Genomic DNA, 23920 nt, shown 5'->3' on the forward strand with positions numbered 1-23920 from the left:
ATTCTAAAAGCACCCTTTGCATTCCCAGGGCACGTGCAGATCAGGTTGGTTCATACTGAAATTCATAAAGACCGAATTCATCAAGCATCTCTTAGCTCACCTTTGCGCAATTATGCTTGTATCCAGCCTAAATACTTAGTCCACAAAAAGCTCTGTCGGAGTCGAGAGTGGATTTCATGCTCTTTATTCAGCTCATAGTGGTGAGGAGGAATGGAAGTTCCCCCAAAATGTCTGCTTTATATACATTATTTACACAATGGGCCCCACATGATTGGCTAATTCTGGGATTCTCCTGTAGGCCAATCAGTTCGTGGATTCACTTCCACCTGGAGCTGGATTGGGTGGCTCCTGTGGACCAATCAGACTGCTGCATTCTGAATCCTGTTGTTCTAGGACCAATCAGACTGCTGTCTTTTGCATCCTATTCAACTCGGTACATAACAGCCATTCACCCATAGGGAATATTAATTCCATCCTCACCTGATCCTGCCACCATCCCAGTCCCAGGCTGGACAAATTAAGAAGCACGACACTTTTTTATTACAAGCATTTTATCAGGGGAAAGCGATAATTATAAACTGTGTATGAGTTAGTAAATTACACTTTGTAAAGCTCCTTCACAGAAGAGGGGAGGTGTAAAAGCTGAGCTAAAGCTCATTCAGAATGTAATTCTGAAATAACCAAGGTGGAATTTTACTTAGTGCATGACTGCACACAGTTTTCATGAAAAAGCAATAATTATGTCAACGCATCATGTGCAATTATATAAGCAAGGCTGCTGTGCTTAGTCTCACTTAAGGCCTCATGCTTAACAGCTTAACAACAACAACAATGTATTCATCTAAACAACTGTCACCATAGTATTCAGCACAGAGTGCTGCTTTAAAAGTGACATTTTCCCACACTTGTCATGCAATGTTTGATCCAAAGCACACGCCATGTTGGAAGTATAGGGTAAGAGAGTTTATATTGCCACCAGACCAAGGAAACGGCCGCATGAATGGGCTGCCTCAGATGTGTGTGCAGTGCTTGTGAAGAGTCTAAATTAAGAGCTGAAAGTCCCTGGTTCCAAATCTCAGCCCACCCACAACTTATGCATTGGCATTAGACAACCTGCTATCTCTAAGACTTAGGTGGCATATGTTATTTTATGTCTAAAGAAAGGCCTTTGATGCTGATTGATTGATAGGAATATACCAGCATTACGACGGCACTTCTCTACAAGCTATTAACCTGAAATGTTCTCCCTTTCTCACAATATGAGAATCTGGGGTCACCCAATGAACACAAAGAGCTTTTTCACTCCACACATAGACATTTGGAATTTGCTATCATAAGATGTGATGACCACCAACTTAGGCAACTTTTAAAGGGGATTGGGCCTTCCATAGATATCAGAAGGCAGCCCTGCATGGGGACGTTTTTAATGTGTGATGTGATGTTCTGTTATGTTTTTGTATATTTTGTTGGAAGCTGCCAGAAGCTGCTTGGGCAAACCAGCAGATGGGTGGGATACAACAACAACAACAACAACAACTATTATTATTATTATTATTATTATTATTATTATTATTAATGAAAGATAAGGCTATGCCTTGCTTGTTAGGAGACCCCTATTCCTCTTATGGAACTACAGTTCCGAGAGCTCCCTGGGAAAAGGGATTTATTGTTTGAGAACTGTAACTGTGTAAAAGAAATAGGGTCTCCTAACAACAAACTACAGTTCTCAGGATTCTTTGAGGGGAAGCCATGATTGCTTAAAGCAGTAGAACAGTACTTCAGATGTGTGGTGCCAATGTGGCTTAAGGCCACGGAGCTCAGTATTGTCTACACAAGGGCTGTAGTCCAAAAACAGCTGCAGGGCCAAATGTTCTGGGCCACACTAACTGGGTTCAGGCATGAGCCTTGCCCAGCCCTTCTTGGCATTGAGCTTTGGATCTTCTGCATGCAAAGCAAGTGTCCTGCCATTGTGTTGTGCCCTGTTCTCATCTGGGCATGCAGATTGCAAGCTAATTTTATTAGGGTAGAATATAAATGCTGGCCTATGTCACAGGGTTATTTCAAAGTTTACTGCTTTTAGAGGTTATGATATGACCTACTTCGAACACTTAAATATTCACAAGGCACATTGGTTCCACATACGTTAAGATAATAGCCTTTTGTCCACAAGAGCAATTCTTTAAAAGAAAAGTGTAAATTAAACATGGATTGCAAGAAGGAACAGAGATTTCCTTGACCACGGAATGTATTACTGAGAGTCTAAAATAAATTTACATTTGTTGCTTTGTTGTTCCAGAAATTAATAAATGTTTCATTAAAACTGTTACACTGTTGCCTGGCTCAAACATAATTTGATAATTTAGCTGCAGTTGCATATTCATGTTTCTATTGATAGTATTTCTCAGTGCTATTTTTCTGGAAGAAAAAGTGCCAGAACTCACCGTGTTCTCTTATAATGGCAATGGTGCCCACCTGAGAGGTGCCGGATCTGTTTTCCAGTGAGTTCCAGCTGGGGGAAAAGCTCTGGTATTCCCACATATTTAGCATTCAGAACCATATAAAATAAAGCTGATTCTGTCTATTATTTATTGATTCGACATGTGTTGCCAAAAAAATCAAAGGTTTCAAAGATACATGCATTCCAGTAATTCTGTCAATTATATTAACAATATTATACCAGGTGCTTAATTAATTTATATTTCATTTATTTTTCAATTAAACTATACATGTTCAGACACAACAAAGAGTCTTGTAGCATCAATTCCTATGACTACACTGAAGTAAGTCCCATGGGGTTCAATGGGGCTTAAAAAAGTAAAGGTACCCCTGCCCATACGGGCCAGTCTTGACAGACTCTAGGGTTGTGCGCTCATCTCACTCTAGAGGCTGGGAGCCAGCGCTGTCCGCAGACACCTCCGGGTCACGTGGCCAGCACACTGAATGCCGTTTACCTTCCCGCTAGTAAGCGGTCCCTATTTATCTACTTGCACCCGAGGGTGCTTTCGAACTGCTAGGTTGGCAGGTGCTGGACCGAGCGACGGGAGTGCACCCCGCCACGGGGATTCGAACCGCCAACCTTTCAATCGGCAAATCCTAGGCACTGAGGCTTTTACCCACAGCGCCACCCACGTCCCTTACTGGGACTTACTCCCAGGTAAATAGGGTTAGGATTGCAACCTTTATTAGGGATCAGATGTATGGAATGTAAACCATGAAAATCTATGCCGAAATAATATTTGTTAGTCCTTATGGTGACACAAGATACTTTGTTGTTTTTGTGGCAGCAAACAGACATGGATACTCCATTTACAGAAAATATGCAGACACATAGCTGTAGTGGGATTTAAGCCGCTACACAAAATGGATTATGTGCAACATGTTGTTTTTTTTTATTTAAAAAACCGTACAAAACCCAGTTAATGAAAAAAACATAATTCAAACACAGGAAATATGATTCCAGGATTATAAATATTAAACAATCCTAATACTGAAAAACTACACTGTGACCACATTCACTCCACACATTTAAAGCACTAGGATACATCTTTTAACATTCCTCAAATATCTCTGGGAGCTGTAGTTCATTAGGGGTTCACAGTGTTGTTCAGAGACCCCTATTCCCAAAGCTACAGGGCTTTAAAGAAACAATCCTTCGCAGGGAACTCTGGAAATTGTAGCTCTGCAAGGGGAATAGGTGGTTTCACTTTCAGCACCCTTAACAAAGGACAGCTCCCAGAATTCTTTAGGGGGAGCCTCAGCTGTTTAAAGTGCCATCATAGTGCATTACACTCGTTAGTAGTATTCATTATGTTTGTTCAGCAGCAACACTGTAAGGTAGACCCATAAAATGATTGCCAGTTTCCATGTGGGAAACTGAGGCTAAGAGACTTCATAAAAAAATTGATCACAGTATCTTTGTGTTTCACGTTCCATCTATATATCAAATGGGCTGTACTATATAGATATACTATGACTATACAAAAGCCTTTGACTGTGTCGACCACAGCAAACTATGGCAAGTTCTTAAAGAAATGCTTGTGCCTGGTCACCTCATCTGTCTCCTGAGAAATCTCTATGTGGGACAAGAAGCTACAGTCAGAACTGGATATGGAACAACTGATTGGTTCAAAATTGGGAAAGGAGTACGGCAAGGCTGTATCTTGTCTCCCTGCTTATTTAACTTATATGCAGAATTCATCATGCGAAAAGCTGGGCTGGATGAATCCCAAGCCGGAAATAAGATCACCGGAAGAAATATCAACAACCTCAGATATGCAGATGACACAACCTTGATGGCAGAAAGTGAGGAGGAATTAAAGAACCTTTTAATGAGGGTGAAAGAGGAGAGCGCAAAATATGGTCTGAAGCTCAACATCAAAAAAACGAAGATCATGGCCACTGGTCCCATCACCTCCTGGCAAATAGAAGGGGAAGAAATGGAGGTAGTGAGAGATTTTACTTTCTTGGGCTCCATGATCACTGCAGATGGTGACAGCAGTCACGAAATTAAAAGACGCCTGCTCCTTGGGAGAAAGGCGATGGCAAACCTAGACAGCATCTTAAAAAGCAGAGACATCACCTTACCAACAAAGGCCCATATAGTTAAAGCCATGGTTTTCCCAGTAGTGATGTATGAAAGTGAGAGCTGGACCATCAAGAAGGCTGATCGCCGAAAAATTGATGCTTTTGAATTATGGTGCTGGAGGAGACTCTTGAGAGTCCCATGGACTGCAAGAAGATCAAACATCTCCATTCTGAAGGAAATCAGCCCTGAGTGCTCACTGGAAGGACAGATCCTGAAGCTGAGGCTCCAATACTTTGGCCACCTCATGAGAAGAGAAGACTCCCTGGAAAAGACTCTGATGTTGGGAAAGATGGAAGGCACAAGGAGAAGGGGACGACAAAGGACGAGATGGTTGGACAGTGTTCTCGAAGCTACAAACATGAGTCTGACCAAACTGTGGGAGGCAGTGGAAGACAGGAGTGCCTGGCGTGCTCTGGTCCATGGGGTCATGAAGAGTAGGACACGACTAAACGACTAAACAACAACAACATATAGATATTGATACACAGTTATATGGATATGTGCTGGAAGAACAGAACAATGTTTGCTGGGAGAAGTGAGGGTTGATCACTGAAGCCCTGTGTATGTGCAGTTTAAACTCCGTTCAGACCGAAGGGGGGGATTACTAGAATGTTTTACATAATGTCTGTTTCAAATAAGAAGGCAGAAATGAGCACTCAAATGGCAAACTGTGCACACCAGCAGATTTTATGCCTCCTCCTCCAAGCTATGCAGAATTGTTGCTCTCTCAAGAACTGCTGGCAATCATTTAAATAGATTCTGAAGCATCCCCTTTCAGTTTGGCACATTGATTATTTATTACCATCCAGCCATATATTAGCATAAGACAATGCAATTTGGCATATAACTTAAATGGGATATATTTCAGTGCTGGGTCTTTTGCAAAAATGGGGGCTTATAAAGATAACTTCATTCACGCGGCAAGTGATAAGAGTTCCTTGAATGAGTGGGATGAGATAGCTTGGCTTTAGATAAAGAGCTCTGAATCAGGAAGCTCCATGGGATAAGATGGTGAAAACAATCTGCTTAAATGATACAGCATTTTACAAAGGAAGCCAATCAACATTTGCAGCAGAACGAGGGGGAAAATATTAAGCGTGCAGACCTGTGTTCTTGGATAGTCACTCAGCTATAATGAGCTTGAGAAAAATAACCCGTTGCTTTTTTTTGCCAGGGTTGGGAGTGAGATTTGACATCATATACCCAAAGTGTACGCCATTGACTAAATGAATTAGCTTGCATTTATCTCCATAAATCAAAATGAAAAGCCGATTCAGCCGTTCCACTGAGAAACACTGTGATGAGCTGACACTAGAAAAACATTGGTTCTATTTACAGCAGGGGGAGGGGCTCACCCTGGTGTATACATGATCAGAACATAAGCAGATAAATTATTTGAAGACAAGTATCTCTATTTCCAACATTCAGAGGTGAGCAATTGCCACTCCTTATGTACTCAAAATCTTATCCGTGCATAACAAGGAGATTTCAGCAGTCATGGAGGAACTGGAAGGTTTGCAAAAATGCACAAGTAATTGCTATCCCATCCTTCCTTCAAAAGGAGCCCAGGGTGGAAAACACATCAGCCTTAAAACAATACAAGAAAAGTAAAGTAACATATCTAAAAACAACAAAAAGCAATCACGTACTCTCACAGCTAATAATTTCTAGGTTTCCAGGAATGGAAACTGTCAGTCATCAAATGCCTGGGTAAACAGGAGTGTTTTAAAATCCCTCCTTATAGTTAATAAAGAGGGGGACAGGTGCAATTCACATGGGAGGTCATTCCACAAATGGGGAACCACCACCAAGAAGGCCCTGTGCCGACCCTAAAGCGGGGGGGGGGGTGATCCCAAATTAGCTCACTGAAGATTGAGTATGATCAGTGGCCATGGAATGCTGCCTGACTAGAGGAAAAGTGGGAAACTAGATGAGAGGGGTAATGGAATGGACCACCCTGAAAGAAAAAAATGACTCATGGGAATACTTTGTAGCCACACCCTGTACTGCAATACCTTGTTGCAGTTACTGTATAGTCCTCATTGCAGTTCTAACCCTAAACATGGAACATTCTTCCTATATCCATGTCAAATATAATCTCGGCCAATTATGTCTCCCATTCTCATTTATTACTGTTGTGCACTGATTAAATGGCCAGTGGAATAAGGGTTGCTATGCTTAAAGTTGTGTTAGGAAAATATTATTGCCTACCACAATATACCGCAGTCAAAAGCAGTGCGGGCGGAAATCGCCTAAATGTCCAGTGTCGTTTTTGTCAATTTTCCTTTTGCGGTTTGGCCAAAAAAGCCTAAAAACTTTTCTGTCCAGATTTTCACTGTGGATGTTTTATTGTACTTGTAATGCTTAATAAAAGTTTGGTGAAGAAGAAGAAGAAGAAGAAGAAGAAGAAGAAGAAGAAGAAGAAGAAGAAGAAGAAGAAGAAGAAGAAGAAGCAGCAGCAGCAGCAGCTCTTTTTGAAATATGGCAACCCTATTATTGCCCTCCAGGGTCTTTTGCCCAGACTGTGCACTGCATGGTGGTTTACTGCCCGTGCCCATGCATTTACTTACATGTACACTAGAGACTAGATGACTCTGAAAAATGATAACTGTAGCAACTGACTTCAAATATGAACAAGGTTTCCCCACTAGGAAAAGCAAGGGCATCATATAGGCAACAGTTAATCAGAAACAATGTCCAGAATGTGGGATGGATTTTAATGGGTAGTAGAGGATATATTAATTGGAATTCATCCCTCCAGGTGCACATGTGTGGTTTGAACAGTTTCAAAATCCCATCCTTGGCAGCAAAAAAATTATATGCATGGGAAATAGGCTGGAAAGCCTTGCTTTGAGCAAGTCCAGCTATGGAGTAAATTGTCTCCCATTTCCTACCCTGCTTAACAAGGAATTAGGCACAGTGGGGCAAGTTGCCCATTGGGTGTGGGGAGGCGGCAGCAGACGCAAGCCCCACACTGCCATTTCGGGAACATAGAGCCTGCAGGCGCCCCAGCCACTGTTAGTTTCTGTTTTGCCACTGTGCAGCTGCTTAGAGTCACAAGACTCTGTTTACATTCCAGAGACCTTCCAGGCTGTTGGAAGTCTCACGGAAGACAGGAGACGGATGTGATGTTTACTGGTTTCCTGTTCCTTTGTTTCAGTTGCTCTCTCCTCTCACAGAGAGAGTGTAGTAAAGTAGGAATATTTGGAAAATTATTCTTTGGCCAAGCAAAAGAGAGTGAGGCCTTGTGGGAGTTTCATCAGCCACAGGGACCCTGGGAAAGGAGTTGTGTATCTTTAAAGCTCCAGACAACTGACTCCTCAGCTGAAAGGTTTATTAGAACCCAGGATGTTTTGATTAATGAAGGAACTAGCACCTGAGTTCGATGGTGTAAACATCTTCCCCCCCAGTGTTGTTATCTGCCCTTGAATTGCCTGGGAATGTGTCTCTGGCTAATTTCCTTGGAAGGGAGGAAACCCTTTGATTTAAAAGTTTGAATTCTAAATTGGCCCAGCTGTCAAGAGGTAAATTGATTGACCAGCAAGCCGATCATTGGCGCATTCAAAAATAATTTGAGTCTTATGGTTGGCTTGAAAGTTACGACGCAGGTTGCGAATTGTGGATAAAAGATCAAGCAATTGTCTTGCTCTTTGCTCTCTGCTTTGCTCTGCAAATCGCAAAGATGCCAGGCTCTATTGTTCCAGCTTAATAGGCCGCTATTCATCTTTTGAGATGGAGATCTTCAATCGTCGTCCACTTGCAGAGTCCTAAAGAACTTCAACTATCCTATCTTTGTGTTAGAGTTGTAAGCATGTGATCTTAGTCAGTCTATGTAGCTTTCTTGTTTTCTTATCTGTAACGTTCCAAAAGATGTGCCTGCTATTTTAGCATGTTCCTTATGTTATTTTAAAATAAACATTTTAAAGATGAAACTGTTTTAGTTGTGTGCCTTTCCAAAGGGAATAGCTAAGTCCTTGCCTTACGCTGGGTTACGCTCTACCGTAGAATTTCTGCCTGCAAGACTGTGGATGCAGCTTGTGGAGTAGGGGGACGGCCAAGCTAACGGGTCACAGCCTTCTCCCTGGGTTGTGATTTTGGGTCCCCTGGAACATAGGGAGTGGTGGCAGCCCTACCGGGTTTTGTTTGTCTTGTTTTGCTAAAGAAGTAATTTCGTCCGCCAACCCTGTCCTGGGCGCCCTGGTCTGGCCGAAGAGCAGAGACCGGAGAAGGGAGGGGCAAGAGGTTGGGGACGAGCATTACTACAGAGAGGATGTATTTTTCTTTGCTGTCTGCGTAGTAAGAAAGCATAGCAATGTAGCCATAAATCTCATCACTTCCGCATGCTGTTTTGGATTCTCTGCTGAATGGGATGTGCCTGGAGCCTTATCAGTGGCTCAGGTCATCAATCACATCGGAGGCGATTCTGGAGGACTCGACCAGAGGACGATGAGCTTTATCAGCTTGGTCCAATCCTGATTCTGACAGCCACTGCATCACTCCCAGGAGAGATGCAGTGGCTTGGGTGCACTGCAGACTCCATAGTAAGTGCTGCCCCCATGATGTGACCCTAGCCACCCCTTGCTGCCCCCTGCCACCCCCTCTGATCCGGCAACAACTTGGAAAGTAAGTTTTAAAATATAATTTACTTACTTATAATCTTGCATTAGTTCACAGCAACGGCAGCAGCAGTAAAAACTATGCAGGCACAATACTTATATTTACAGTATAACCAACTTCAGGAATGTACCTAAAGCTGGAGCAAGAGGAGGCATGTCCAAGGAAGAGAGAGAGAGAGGAACATGCATCACACAGAGTCCTCTCTACCAATTGTATTTTTATGGTCTGAGTATTTGCCTCTCAGCAATACAGCTCTGTAGTTTTAGCCACTTCTCATGCCAACTACTGTAGCAAGAATATGCATTTGTTAGGTTTGGCTGCCGATCTGCCAGCCGTGTCTGTTGCCAGTAAATAAGGACATCTGGAGCATGTAACATCCTTAAGAGAAATGATGCCTAAATGCATGCAGCTGCAACTTGTTCACATTCTGCTTCGATCATTTCACCTTCCTTCTTTGCTTCTAACCCCTCCATTGTATTTACTGCCTCTCCAGTGGGGCAGCATGCCTGAATTTGTCTTACTTATAGAACTCTGCAAATGTTTTTTTTAAAAAAAATGTGTGATTTTATATATAGTAAAGGTAAAGGGACCCCTGACCATTACGTGGGTGGCGCTGTGGGTTAAACCACAGAGCCTAGGACTTGCCGATCAGAAGGTCGGCGGTTCGAATCCCCGTGATGGGGTGAGCTCCCATTGCTCGGTCCCTGCTCCTGCCAACCTAGCAGTTTGAAAGCACGTCAAAGTGCAAGTGGATAAATAGGTACCACTCTGGCGGGAAGGTAAATGGCGTTTCCATGCGCTGCTCTGGTTCACCAGAAGCGGCTTAGTCATGCTGGCCACGGAAGCTGTATGCCGGCTCCCTCGGCCAATAAAGCGAGATGAGCGCTGCAACCCCAGAGTTGGTCACGACTGGACCTAATTATACACACACACACACACACACGCATCAAGCATTGCATTTTAACGAGGCCATTGCTCTACTGTGTGCAAGTGTCATCTGTAGCTATATCTATCTGTTAGAGAGGACTATCCAATGATAAGCAATGCAAATGAATCGGACTGCAGAAGAAAATGGCAATTCTCATCTGCACTTGCACTCATTTTCCCATTAAGTTTTGTTTAACAAACAGAGATCCCTTGGGGGATATTAGCTGCTGGGCCACTAAGCTTCTCTCAATTTATTCTTTTTTTTTTAAATTCTTTTTAAAGCAAAGCCCTCTAAACAGTACTAAAAGCTAATCTTTATTTTTAGCCCAGTTTCCTAAGTGATCTTGAATGCGTTATTTTTACCCTTGCGGTCTGGATTACGTTTAGTGTTATATTGATTGGGAACGGTTTGATGAAAGGCACTTGTGGGCTGCGGGTATTCTTTACCTCTTTGTCATTGGTACATCATTTTGCCAACACTTTCAGCAGCTTTCTCCTTTCCTTTGGTTCCCAGAAAAGCCCTAAAATCAAGGTTTCTATCCTTCCACTTAAAGAAAAATGCAGCTCTTTTTGCATACTAAAGAAACACCAGCTGTAGATCGCGGCATTATAACATTAAAGATCATTAGATGTGGCCTGTACAAATCAAGTGCAGCCAAGCAGGTTCTCCTCAAAGAGGTAATGAGTTTGCACTGCACAAATTAATTGCGCGGCCATCGTGGTGGTAAGTGTTTTGAACAAGGCCATAGTGGTTTGCCCATATGTGGCTCCAGAATGATCCATCCTACTTCTGAACAAAGGGCAGTTTCAGACACATGAGCAATCTCCAGGAAAGAAAGAAATAAATTATTTTACAGCAAATCTGATCTGGTGGGAAACCTTGGAGAGTGTCATTTGGATTTCAAATAGCAAGGCTAGGCAAAGCCATTGACTGAGGTTACTATCATTCAGTGGTAGAACATTGGCTTTGTATGCAAAATGTCCAGGTTCCTTCCCTCATGTTTCCCAGCTGAAATTGTTGTTGTTGTTTAGTCGTTTAGTTGTGTCCGACTCTTCGTGACCCCCTGGACCAGAGCATGCCAGGCACTCCTGTCTTCCACTGCCTCCCGCAGTTTGGTCAAACTCATGTTGGTAGCTTCGAGAACACTGTCCAGCCATCTCGTCCTCTGTTGTCCCCTTCTCCTTGTGCCCTCCATCTTTCCCAACATCAGGGTCTTTTCCAGGGAGTCTTCTCTTCTCATGAGGTGGCCAAAGTATTGGAGCCTCAGCTTCAGGATCTGTCCTTCCAGTGAGCACTCAGGGCTGATTTCCTTGAGAATGGAGAGGTTTGATCTTCTTGCAGTCCATGGGACTCTCAAGAGTCTCCTCCAGCACCAGAATTCAAAAGCATCAATTCTTCGGTGATCAGCCTTCTTTATGGTCCAGCTCTCACTTCCATACATCACTACTGGGAAAACCATAGTTTTAACTATATGGGCCTTTGTTGCCAAGTTGATGTCTCTGCTTTTTAAGATGCTGTCTAGGTTTGTCTAAAACCTTTGCTCACTGGGACAAGATGCTTTAAGCATGTTACACTGATCCTGGCCCAACTGCACTGGCTGCCAATTAGTTTCTGGGCCCAATTCAAAGTACTGCTTTTGACCTATAAAGCCTTAAATGGCTCAGGATCGCAGTACCTCAAGGACTGCCTCTCTCCATATAAACTGCTCTGGACTCTGTTCATCATCTGAGGCCCTTCTTCATGTGCCTCCTCCACGTTAGGTCTGGAGGCTGGCAACACAAGAAAGGGCCTTCTCTGTAGTGGCTCCCCATCTGTGGAATGCTCTCCCCAGGGAGGCTTGCCTGGGACCTTCATTACATATATTAAGGCACCAAGCAAAAAAACCCCGTTCCTCTTCAACTAGGCCTTTGGCTGATTAATATTCTACAGTTTTAAAATGTGTCTGTGGAAAGGGGGGTGTTATTGTATTGCTGTTTTGTTTTAATTATTTGCTTGTTTTTATTCTGTATTTTATTCTGCACACTGCCTTGAGATCTTATGGTGAAGGGCGGTATATAAATCAAATAAATAAATAAAATAACAAAACCCTGGAGAAATTGCTGCTAGTCAGGCAATACTGAGGCAGATGTACCAATGATCTGGCTCTGTAGAAGTCACCTAGCTTCTTGTGTTGCTAAGATCTGTTCCTGGCTACAGGAGGCATGAATTTACCTCTTAAAGGACAGCAGTGCCAGGAATTAAGAAAAGTTCTGCACTTATTATAATGTTGTCTAGGAAAGGAATCAAAAACTTGCATCTTGCTCATCTCTCAGATGCTTAAGGGAGACAGTAGAAATTGTCAATCAGCAAGTCAAAGATGGATGGTAAGTGGTGAAGAGTAATCACCTGATAAAGGTAAAGGTAAAGGTACCCCTGCCCGTACGGGCCAGTCTTGACAGACTCTGGGGTTGTGCGCCCATCTCACTTAAGAGGCCAGGGGCCAGCGCTGTCCGGAGACACTTCCGGGTCACATGGCCAGCGTGACAAAGCTGCATCTGGCGAGCCAGAGCCGCACATGGAAACGCCATTTACCTTCCCGCTGGTAAGCGGTCCCTATTTATCTACTTGCACCCGGAGGTGCTTTCGAACTGCTAGGTTGGCAGGCGCTGGGACCGAGCAGCGGGAGCGCACCCCGCAGCAGGGATTCGAACCGCCGACCTTTCGATCGGCAAGTCCTAGGCGCTGAGGCTTTAACCCACAGCGCCACCTGCGTCCCACTAATCACCTGATAGAATGCCATATTTCTGCACTTGCTGTTCAAAATTAAGCTGCGTTTTGTTCTGACAGAACAAAGTTTCTCAAACAAAGTAGGGTGTTTCAGGAACTTGGATAAAATCTGGGATTTATTAACCTCATTGTCTTGCACCTTCATCCAGTTCTTAGTTTTTAAAGAAGCAAATAAATTATGTATATGGTAGTAACTGTTTCCAGTGCTCCAAATGGATGCTTAATAATTCATGTTTTTAAATTAATATTTTTCAATCTGCCGTTTAGGTACTTGGGTGTGCCTCATTTATTTATTTTTGAAATGTGCCGACCCCCACCCCATATATCTGTCCGTAACCATGAGTGCAAAAGTAGGGCTGAACTGTGAAATCCTATGTGTGCCTAAGCAGAAGTCTCATTTAGTTCAATGGGGCTTTGTCCCCTGTAGTAAGTGAGTGTAGGATTGCAGCCTGGAAAGATGTAAAGATGTAAAGAAGGCTTATAGTTTAGGAAAATAGGTTTCGCAAAGAGAAACTATATAGCATTATATCATAATAGGAAAAATGAAATTTCAGAGTCAGATTGAAAAGCTACTAGCCCTCATTGTTTTAAAATACATGATTCTTCAAAAGAAGAAACAATTACTGCAGCAGACTCAAATTGCATCTGAATCTGATGTCCAACTTTCTAATAATAATAATAATAATAATTATTATTATTATTATTTATACCCTGCCCATCTGGCTGGGTTTCCCCAGCCTCTCTGGGTGGCTCCCAACAGAATATTAAAAACAATAAAACATGAAACATTTAAAAATTCCCTAAATAGGGCTGCCTTCAGATGTCTTCTAAAAGTCAGATAGTTGTTTATTTACTTGACATCAGATGGGAAGGCATTCCACAGGGCAGGCACCACCACCGAGAAGGCCCTCTGCCTGGTTCCCTGTAACCTCACTTCTCACAGTGAGGGAACTGCCAGAAGGCCCTCGGAGCTGGACCTCAGTGTCCAGGCTGAACAATGGAGGTGGAGATGCTCCTTCAGAACAAACACCCTGTTGGGAAATTCAAGCCCTTCTCATGAGAAGCTGGCAGCAATCCCAGGCACCCGGCTTGATTCCCTGTTGACCTCCCTGGCTACATTCCCCAGCAAGCGCAGGCGAGGTCTCGATCGGCGATTCTTCTCAAACGTGAGAAGAACATACCCCCTCTTCCCCTGGCAGGGGAAAGAGATAGACAGAAACGTATTTACATGCTTTTATTTATGTCTTTGCAGCGTTACAAAAAACATGACTGCTCTCTCCATACTCCAGCAGTGTTGTGACTAAAACTTCCTGTACTTCCTGTACAGCTCATATTACACTCTGAGGTAATTCCAGTGCTTCGCACTGTGAAATGACTGTCCCTCTGTTTCCCACAGCAGTCCCAACATTCCCATCATGTTTACTTTTCAAGCTAGGACTTTGCAGCAGCATTGCTTCATTATCGTAACACACCCCACCTTTTAAAAAGGAAAATCTTTGTGACCAGCAAAACCATGCTCACCCTCATGGTTCTATGAATGAATGACTGTTGTACAAAGGGCAAGATGCAGGGGCTTGTGAGAAGACTATTTCAACCAGAGAAGGGTAACGTGATGTCATGCAGATTCAGCTAAGCAACCACATTCTCTGCTGAGTAAACCACGCCAATGAACGCTTCAGCTGGATAAAACAAGGGATCAAGCAGACTGACACAGTACACAGCCACATTCTGGAACACCACGCTCAGGGGAAGAGATGTGACGGGGCTCTTCTGCTGTGTGACAAACACAGAATACCAAAAAGCCAGGACAGCTTTGCTGGCTCCCTAGAATGGAATGGGAGGCTTGTTAAAACTGGAAGCCAGAATGCCAATCTGAGACTAGGCCAACATGTGCGATGCAGGCTGGTTAAGCTTTTCTATCATCCAGCCTTTATCAGTACTGGACACAATACTGATCTTATTGTGTATAATAGCCTGCCAGACTATAAAAGAAACATCCCATCTAGCTTTCGTGCCATTATATCATTACATTTCACAGCTTACAAAAGTAAGATGGGAAGTCATAATATCTCAGGATTATAGCTGAACAGAAGGAGCGGGATGAAGGACTATAGGAAACACCTTACAAATGATGATAAAGTTGGAATCCAGTACACACATACCTGTGAACAAGCCTCATTGAACACAGTAAGATTATTCCTACATGCGTTGGATTCAGCAACATGTGAAAAACTATCCTTTCTTATCTTCTGAAGCTCTCTAAACTAATTGCTTTCACAATTCTCAACATTTTTTTTTCTTAGCAACCAATGAGGACATGGAACTTGACTCTTAATGAAGTTAGTGAAAAACTGAGATTTCCCCCAAAGTTGACTGTATTCAAGGCCACTTTCTGCTAACAGCAATGTGTCAGGTTCTGGACATTTTGCAGTTTGGGAATAAAATCAAATTATCAACACCTTTGGTCTCTTGGTTAAACTCCCATAATAAATCAAATCACCATATTGCTTGATCTCTTGAACTAAACTTTGCTAGCAAATTTAAGTATCAGATTCCTGGGACAATTTAGGAAAGTTTGCAGTTTTTCAAAGTCCACATTTAAATGATTAAACGAAATCACCCAATTCTGCTGTGCAGTGTTAACTGAAAAGCCCTGCCACTGGGAACTCGTAATCCTTGCAGAAGACTTCAAAAGATGTGAAACTTTCAATTCTGGCCTCAGGGGAAGAAGAAGTACTGCCAAGTGGATTAACCTTTCCAAATACAGTATGCATTTCCTAAAGCAGTTATTGACATGGACCTTCCAGCTCCTTTCTTCTCTCAGAGCCCAGAATGTGGGAGGAAGTGACCTTCCTCTCAGGATTTGGAGAAAGCAGAGCAACTAACATAGCAAGATAAAAGTAAGCAAAATCCTTGCAAACTTAATGAAGGTGAATTAAATATCATCAACACAAAGAGGTTGGCCTTAAACGTTCCAGCTACAAACTGACACACATTGAATGAACTATTTCTAACGCACGTCTTGGCCTGATAAAAAAAAAAAAGGAACCCCTCTCTGAAACTTTTGTGCATCAAGGAAGCTGCCTTTGAAAAGCACATCACAAACTTACATCTAAAGAAAACCTGTCACACCTTTTGACCCTGCTCTTCGCAAAAATGGCTCAGAGCAGCTTGCCTGCAGTTACAGGTAAGCCTTCCTGCTGGGCAGCTTTGAGAGACACTGCCCTGCTTAGACATAGGGGAGAGTTACGATATGAAACATGGAGAATAAGTAAAGTTGGAGTGATGAGATGAAGTGACTTCTGCTGCATCAGCTCACAACTTGACCACAATCATAACAGTTTGAAAAGAATAGGTCATTTCCCTCTGTTTCCCGCCTTTTGTGGGAGAGTGCTGTTGCTTATGTAACAGCACCACTCATGCTCAAAAGCAAGGTATTTGCACGCTTGGGGAAATCCTATGTTCTGGAGAAATACAGAAAGCTTCCTATGTTCCTGTGGCCTCAAGAAAGATCTTATTTCTGCAGAGGATTTTAATTTCAGAGGTAAATACTCCCCAGATCTATGAATTCAAAATCTCAATACAGATCAAATTACATTGCTGACTTAAAAGTGGATTACTTCATTTTTAGAAAAAGAAAAAGATAAAGGGTTGGAGATGTTAAAAAGAGGCAAAAGGTTTGGACGGTGGCTCTTCAAAGGGCCAGTAATCAAAATGTGTGTATATGGGGAGGAGGGGGGAGAAAGAGGAGAGGGAGAGAGCCCTCTTGTAAACTGGAATACCACTTCCATCAATTAAAAAAACACACCAAGAGAGTCAGGTATCAGATTAGCACAGCACTGCTAGTTTGCCTATAGGGGGCACTGTGCCTCCAGTCTCCTGTAATCTCTATGTGTGTGAAAATCGTTGCATTTTCCCTAGAAATTCTCGATTCATTGCCCAGAAACATCATAGTCTAGCTTGTTGGGGTTTTATTTATTTTTGCTTTTTAAATTATACACATTGTGGTCTGTTCTCAAAACATACCTACATGGTCCCTCTCACTGGGTCTTTCTTTCCTGTGGGTCTGGAGTGCTCATCCTCACAGCATTACCTGTTGATATGGCCAGGTTTACCTGGAGAAGTGGACCTGGAGAAAGGGACTACTTTCTGGGTGAGTGTTAAAACCCCAAAATAGCAATCCAAAGACAACCTTGAAAGGGATGGAGGCGCAACAAGACAAGGGAGCAAGGAGTTTCTCAAAAAAAAAGAGCTATGGCTATCCTTTAACATTCAAGGGGGAGAGATATTACAGAAATCAGTTATGAAAACTGTACATAAACAGTCTTGGGGAAGAGCAGAGTCATTAGATTCCTTCAGGAGAGTGAAAAAGGTATCTGATGGACTGCTTATACCCATATGTACCTCACCATAACTTAAGATCATCATTGGAGGTCTTCTGGTACACTAGGAGGAGTTATTAGAGCCAGGGCTTTTGCGGCTGTGGCTCCAATCTGGTGGAACGCTCTGTCACAAGAGACCAGGGCCCTGCGGGACTTGACATCTTTCCACAGGGCCTGCAAGACAGAGCTGTTCCACCAGGCCTTTGGTCGGGGCACAGCCTGACTCCCTCCTTTGGCAATCTTCACAGAACTTTAGCCTAATGGTTGCCATCAATGTGAGTTGAATTAATTTTATAATGAAATGGTTTTAGAATGTTGTACTATTTTATTGTTGTTAGCAGCCCTGAGCCTGGCTTCGGCTGGGGAGGGTGGGATATAAATAATAATAATAATAATAATAATAATAATAATAATAATAATAATAATAATTAGGTTAGTGAGTATCACATGAAGGGCCTTCTCTATGGTGACCCTGCTATCTTTGGAATACCTTCCCTAGGTGGGATACAGATGGGCCACCACTAGATTGGTGTTGGTTTTTTAATCTCCTTAAGAAAAAAATCCTGTCTGCTTTGGGATGGTTTTATGGATCTGCATTTTAAGAATGATTGTCTCTCCTACTGTTACTGTAATATTATTCAATGCAGTTTTGCATTTTATTTTATACTTTAAAAAAAAAAACCCACAGCGTTCCCCAAACTGGTGACTACAACTTGCATCAGCCTGAGCCTACACTAGACAACGATGATGGGAGCTGGAGTCCGCTGGCACCTGCAAGGAATCAGGTTGCGCACCTGAGGATGAGCAGATAGCAAATTAACGATGCTGCTTCATCCAGGGGTGGGCAAAGTTTTTCTGGCTTGGGCCAGTTCACGGTCCCACAGATGCCGTGGTGGGCCAGAGTTCGTGCACACGAGCGCATGCACAAACACTATTTCTGGCGCTCCTTCCAGCGCAGAGTAGGCTTGAGCAGCTTCCCATTGGCTGCAGGAGCTTCCTGCAGCCAATGGGAAGTTGGCCAGTATCATGAAAGGCGGTCCTTGATGTGCTCCGCGCCGGTTTAGCGCGGCGCATGGGAGCCGACTGAGTGGCCAGCGGGGGGTCCTGAGCAGGCGGCGGGGGTCCATAAGCTGGTTAAATGACCCCCATGGGCCACAGGTCGCCAACCCCTGCTCTAGTCATTGCTTGTGTAACCAGGATGTTCTTGCTCGTGGGAAGACTTCAAAGATGCTGATCTCTGATGCCGATTTCTCTTTCTCCTGCCCAGAGTGCCCTAGGTCTGTGTAAAGGTAAAGGGACCCCTGCCCATTAGGTCCAGTCGTGGCCGACTCTGGGGTTGCGGCGCTCATCTCGCTTTATTGGCTGAGAGAGCCGGCGTACAGCTTCCGGGTCATGTGGACAGCATGACTAAGCCACTTCTGGCGAACCAGAGCAGCGCACGGAAATGCCATTTACCTTCCCGCCAGAGTGGTGCCTATTTATCTACTTGCACTTTGACGTGCTTTTGAACTGCTAGGTTGGCAGGAGCAGGGACCGAGCAACGGGAGTTCACTCCGTCACGGGGATTCGAATCGCTGACCTTCTGATCAGCAAGTCCAAGGCTCTGTGGTTTAAACCACAGTGCCTGGGTACAGTCTTGTAAATGCCCAATGTTCTGGTCATAGCGCAACCCAACGCACATTGACTCAAGCAGCAGGCATCAGACAAAAAATACAGCAAGAATATCAAGAACAGCAAGCAGTGCTGGGAGGCACCTGTCTACACTTCACACTCTCACCTATGTTAATGCTTTTAGCTTTATGGAAGTAGATGGCAGAACTTCCTTGCTTGTCAGCTAGAATGCAAGGCTGCTTTTAAGATAGTGTGCTCTGGCTGTCATGGATCAGAGCTGCGTAAGGAGCTTCTTCAGGGCATGAATACAGAACAGTTCGTGCTGGAAGATTTAATGGACATAAAAGAACAGGCATGAAGTCCACTGTTGCTGACGCAGGCATCTCCACCCAGGCACCTCCTTTTTTAATTATTATTACATTTTTATTTCAAAATATACAAATAATGCATAGATAACAAATACATACATTAATAACTTCTGTATGAATCAAATAATAATGACCAAATCAAATGATATCAAACTCAGAAAAACCTAACATCTCTACATTATATTCAAGAAAAGAAAAAGGATAATACTTAAATAATGACAAGAACACGCACTTTCTAAAAAAGAAAAAGAAAACAAAAAATAAACACACACACACACACAAAAGTCCTTATGTATCTTTTATTAGATACTATTCAACACAATTCAATCCTGTATTAATATTTCTCCTAAATAATACCCTTCACATGGATTGAATCTCTTTCCGTATTTACTTGTTGTGGACTTCCATCTACCTCGAAACAGTTCATTTTTTCTTACTAAAATCTTTACTGTATTTAATGTTTTCACCTCCTATCACCACTTACAATTGCCTATGCTGATCAGTTTTTTTCCACCCCAAGATGTGCTTTTAAAACTGTGTCCACAGACCTCTGAATGATTGACAATATTGAAACAAGTGAAATATTTTTGGGTTGTGTTCCTATCTCCTGGGATCTGTAATACAGACAGACAGACAGACGGATGGACGGACAGACAGACAGACAGACAGACAGACAGACAGACAGACAGGGTTTCCACAGTTATCAGCTCAACATTAATGACTCAGTAAACATTATTTGGTTTTTCTTTCCAAAGGGGTTTCCCCAAGGAAAGCTGCAGGTTTGCAAATAATTGAAAACTGCAGAAGAAAACTTGGGGGGGGGGGGCAAACAAAACTGATTTCCTGTCATTAAGCAGTTAAGCTCCCTGAGTCTCTGGAGGAGGTGGCAATTCAGAAAACATGCAAAGTCATCAGGAAAAGTTGGCATGCTCTTCAGGTACCTGCGGAAGATTCATTAGCACAACACAATTCAAACTGCAGCTATTCTATTCAGGAGGGACTTTGCTGCCTAAAAGGGGTCTTTTGCTATCTTATTAGCTGCCCTGAGCTCTGCTTGCTAGTGTAGTGGAGCCGAAAGGGTGGGGGAGACTGTTTCAGAGCACAATGCCATCCACTAGACAGCCAGGTTAGCTGTTGGTTCTGGCAAGTGAACAGGCTTGCAGATTTTACTATTGTTTGTAACACATTAGCATAGAGAAATTCAGAGAATGAGGGAAATAACCAAACAAAGGCTGGATACTTCTTTTCTTTTCTTTGATAGAGTTCCTACTCCATGCTATCAGTTTACATGGTAACACGTCTTGGTAAAATTGTCTGAATTTCTAAATAAAAGCTAAATTGAGAGAAATTGAAATTGACAGATTTGCCTATCCTGTGTGCCAAATGAAGTTAAACAAATAAACAAGGTGATGCATTTAGTCTATAATTTGCGGGGGAGAGATATAGAGCCAGATACACAAGTCAAAACCACAATCTACACTTGTGGTACTACAACTGGTACTACAACTGCATACAAAAAAATGAGAGTGAGTTTAAATATTGTGAATGGCACATACTTGTTTATAACAGCTAGATTTTCCCAGGATAAACAGGGGACTGGTGAATGGGAACAACCAGCTTCATGTTCCATATTTATAGCTGGAGAGACGCATGTAAAAGTACATGCATCACTTAAGGCAATAAATGTGTTGCTTGCTTTATTTATTTACTTAAATATTTCTACCCACTTTTCTTCTCACAAATGAGAACCCCGCAAAGGCAGCTAAAAACCAAAGGCTAAGAAGAATAAAACTGCAATAAAAAATACAACACATCCGATAAAACAGCAATAGAGAAGTTACCCTAAAACATAAAAAGAGAGAGAGCAGTATGCTAGAAGCACACATAGTTTTGCTACTGAAATTCACATGCTTTTTCTACAGAGATTTAAAAAGTAAAGTATAAATTGGCCCTTAAGGCTGGCCACACTGATTAGATTGCTGGAGACGTTTTTTGTAACCTTTAACATCTATCGGCGCAATCATCCCCAGCTCTGACTGGTGCTTTTGCAATCACTGCAGAAACGTATGTAACTGGTACATCAAACAGCAAATTTCAAATCAAAGGTGACTTTTGGCAAGCAGCAATTGTATAAACATGTAGCTTAAAATCTTAACATTTGTGTCAGTCAAATTCAACTATAAGTCATCTGGGACAACTTCCTTCTGTTTTGAAGTCTGTCCTTTTATCTATTTATTTATCTATCTATTCATCTTTATGTTTACCATATTTGTATGGCACCTAATGACAGAGGCTATCTGCTCCAGGAATTTTACAACAGCAAGATGAGCATTAAAATGCAGTTATAAACATGAGGACGGGGGCGGATCTAATGCCGCTTAAAAAAAACCTTCAGGCAGTAGAGAATTAAAACCAATAATTTAAAAATATGTAGGAAGTCAGGGAAATTAAAAAGAGGTATTTAACCTGGCACTTCAACAACAATCCCAGCACCACCAAAAAAAAAAAGGCACCAGGGAAGTCTCTGAAGGGTACCACTTCCCAAAATGCCACCTGCTGCATCTTACCTGCCAGGTAATGCATGTGAAGGATGACGGTGATGGATTGATTATTGGCCTTTCACCAAAAAGTCCCAGGGTGGGTCACAACAATGTTAAAACAGTTTTATCTTTGAGGAGTAGGCTAGCTTCAGAGCCGGCCCACTCATGAGGCGGGGTGAAGAAGCTGCCTCAGGCGGTGGAAGTGCCCAAGGCGGTGGCCCATGGGCTACCACTTCTGCCCCCATTGCTTGTTGGTGGGAGAAGGTGGGAGGGAAATCCTCATACCCGTCCTCCATACAGAGCCAATCTGATGACGAGGCTCTCATAGTCATCTTAATCTGTGCCATGCACAGCACAGGGGTCAGCCCAGTCCTACTCAGCTGACATTCTGTTTCCCGCCACTCAGCAGTGAATGCAGATTCACAAAGATGCCAGCTAAGCACAATGCCAGGATTTCAGCAGGCAGACTGAAAGGTAGTGGGAGCAGCCCTGACAGCAGGGAGAATGAATAACATCCATTCATTCTTAAAAAATTGATCTCTAGAAGCTGCAGTGGGAGCAATGGAGCGCTATCCAGCTCAGCTCCTACAGTGCGACCAGATGTTCCCGCGGCTCATATGGGGAGATGAGCAGAGCACATGAATGTGACGGGCAGGAAAAGCCACAGGAAAGGTTTACCTGCTCTACTTCAAAGAGGCATAATATCCAACCGGGTAGGAAGGTACTGACAGATTAGTTTAGAGACCTGAGAGGAAGCCACAGAGGATCAGAAATTGAATTGGTTCAAAAGGATAGGGAAGGGGGCACTTTCAGGAAAAGGCACAGGAAATCATGATGACTTGATAGGCGCAGATGCTGTAACAGTGAGGCCCAAATCAGATCAGATCTATTAGTTCAGGAAAGGCCTGGAAATTAGATCAGGTTCCTCAATCCTTTCTCCTTCCTTCCAGCATGAAATCGGAATTCTGCATTTGCATTGCCATGAAATTTACATTTACCTTCTCAGCTTGGGGTCACGGAGACTTATAATTAAACTTTGAAAGTGACGGGCCTTGGAGACAAATGAGGGTATGGGGACAAATATGTGAGTCCCTTAAACCATGCAGAATCCAAAGTGTAAAGGAAAGCCAGGCTTGCAATATACCCAGGAAGGGATGCGGCAAATTCACTTTGGAACACTGCAGCCAAGGCTGTTATCTTACCTGATTCAGCATCTGTAGCCTGTTCCCGTGCAAAGTCTGGTGAGGAATTCCTGACAATGGATCCCTGACAATCTCAGATTCTGCTGCTACAATTTTCACAAGCATTTCCCTCCCCAATACGTCTCACCACTCCCTGCCTATCTGCCATGAGTGCCTTATCCTGGAGGCCTGGTCCTGAACACCCCCCTGCTGCCCAACCTGGAGTCGGTGCTGCTGTGGTGGTTAGCAAGTCTTGCCTATTGCCTGTCCTAATCTTCTTCTGTAGGACTTTGGTGATGATCATGTAAAGTAGGCAGCCATACCTGATGCGGCCCTCCAGATGTGATTGCACTACAGTTCCCATCAGCCCCAGCCAGAATGGTCAGTGGAAGGGATGGTGGAAGTTGTAGTACCTCCCTCCAAATTTTTTGGGAGAGCATCAGATTGGGGAAGGATGAATTGCATGTTAACCATTTGATATTTGCTGGCTAGAGTCAGCTCTGCCTTCCTGGCAAATGTTTTACATAGACAGTAGCTAATTTTGTTGACATGTCATGCAACAGCCTATGACAGGGGTGGAGAATCCAGATGTTGATGGATCCCAGTTCCAGTTAGCCTCAGACTGCATGGACAATAGTCAGGGGTGATGGGACTTGTCATCCTGCAACATCTGAGGGGCCACAGGTTAATCACCCCTTGCAAATGAAGGCACTGTGATATCACAAATGCCTTCCTCCAAGGCACTCAGAATGCCTTGGCATACTGAGAGAACATGGTCACTGAGAGAGATAGATAGAGAGAGAGCTTCATAACTGAGTGTGAGTTTAAATGTGAGTCTCTTCAACCCTCCTCTAGGACTCTAACCAATGTACAAACATTGGCTGGAGAGTATCTAACATGACTGGTCCAAAGGTCAACCAAGGTTGTGAAAACTGACCTCTA

Source organism: Podarcis melisellensis, assembly GCF_964234715.1.
Source record: "Podarcis melisellensis genome assembly, chromosome: 12".
Lineage (NCBI taxonomy): Eukaryota > Metazoa > Chordata > Lepidosauria > Squamata > Lacertidae > Podarcis > Podarcis melisellensis.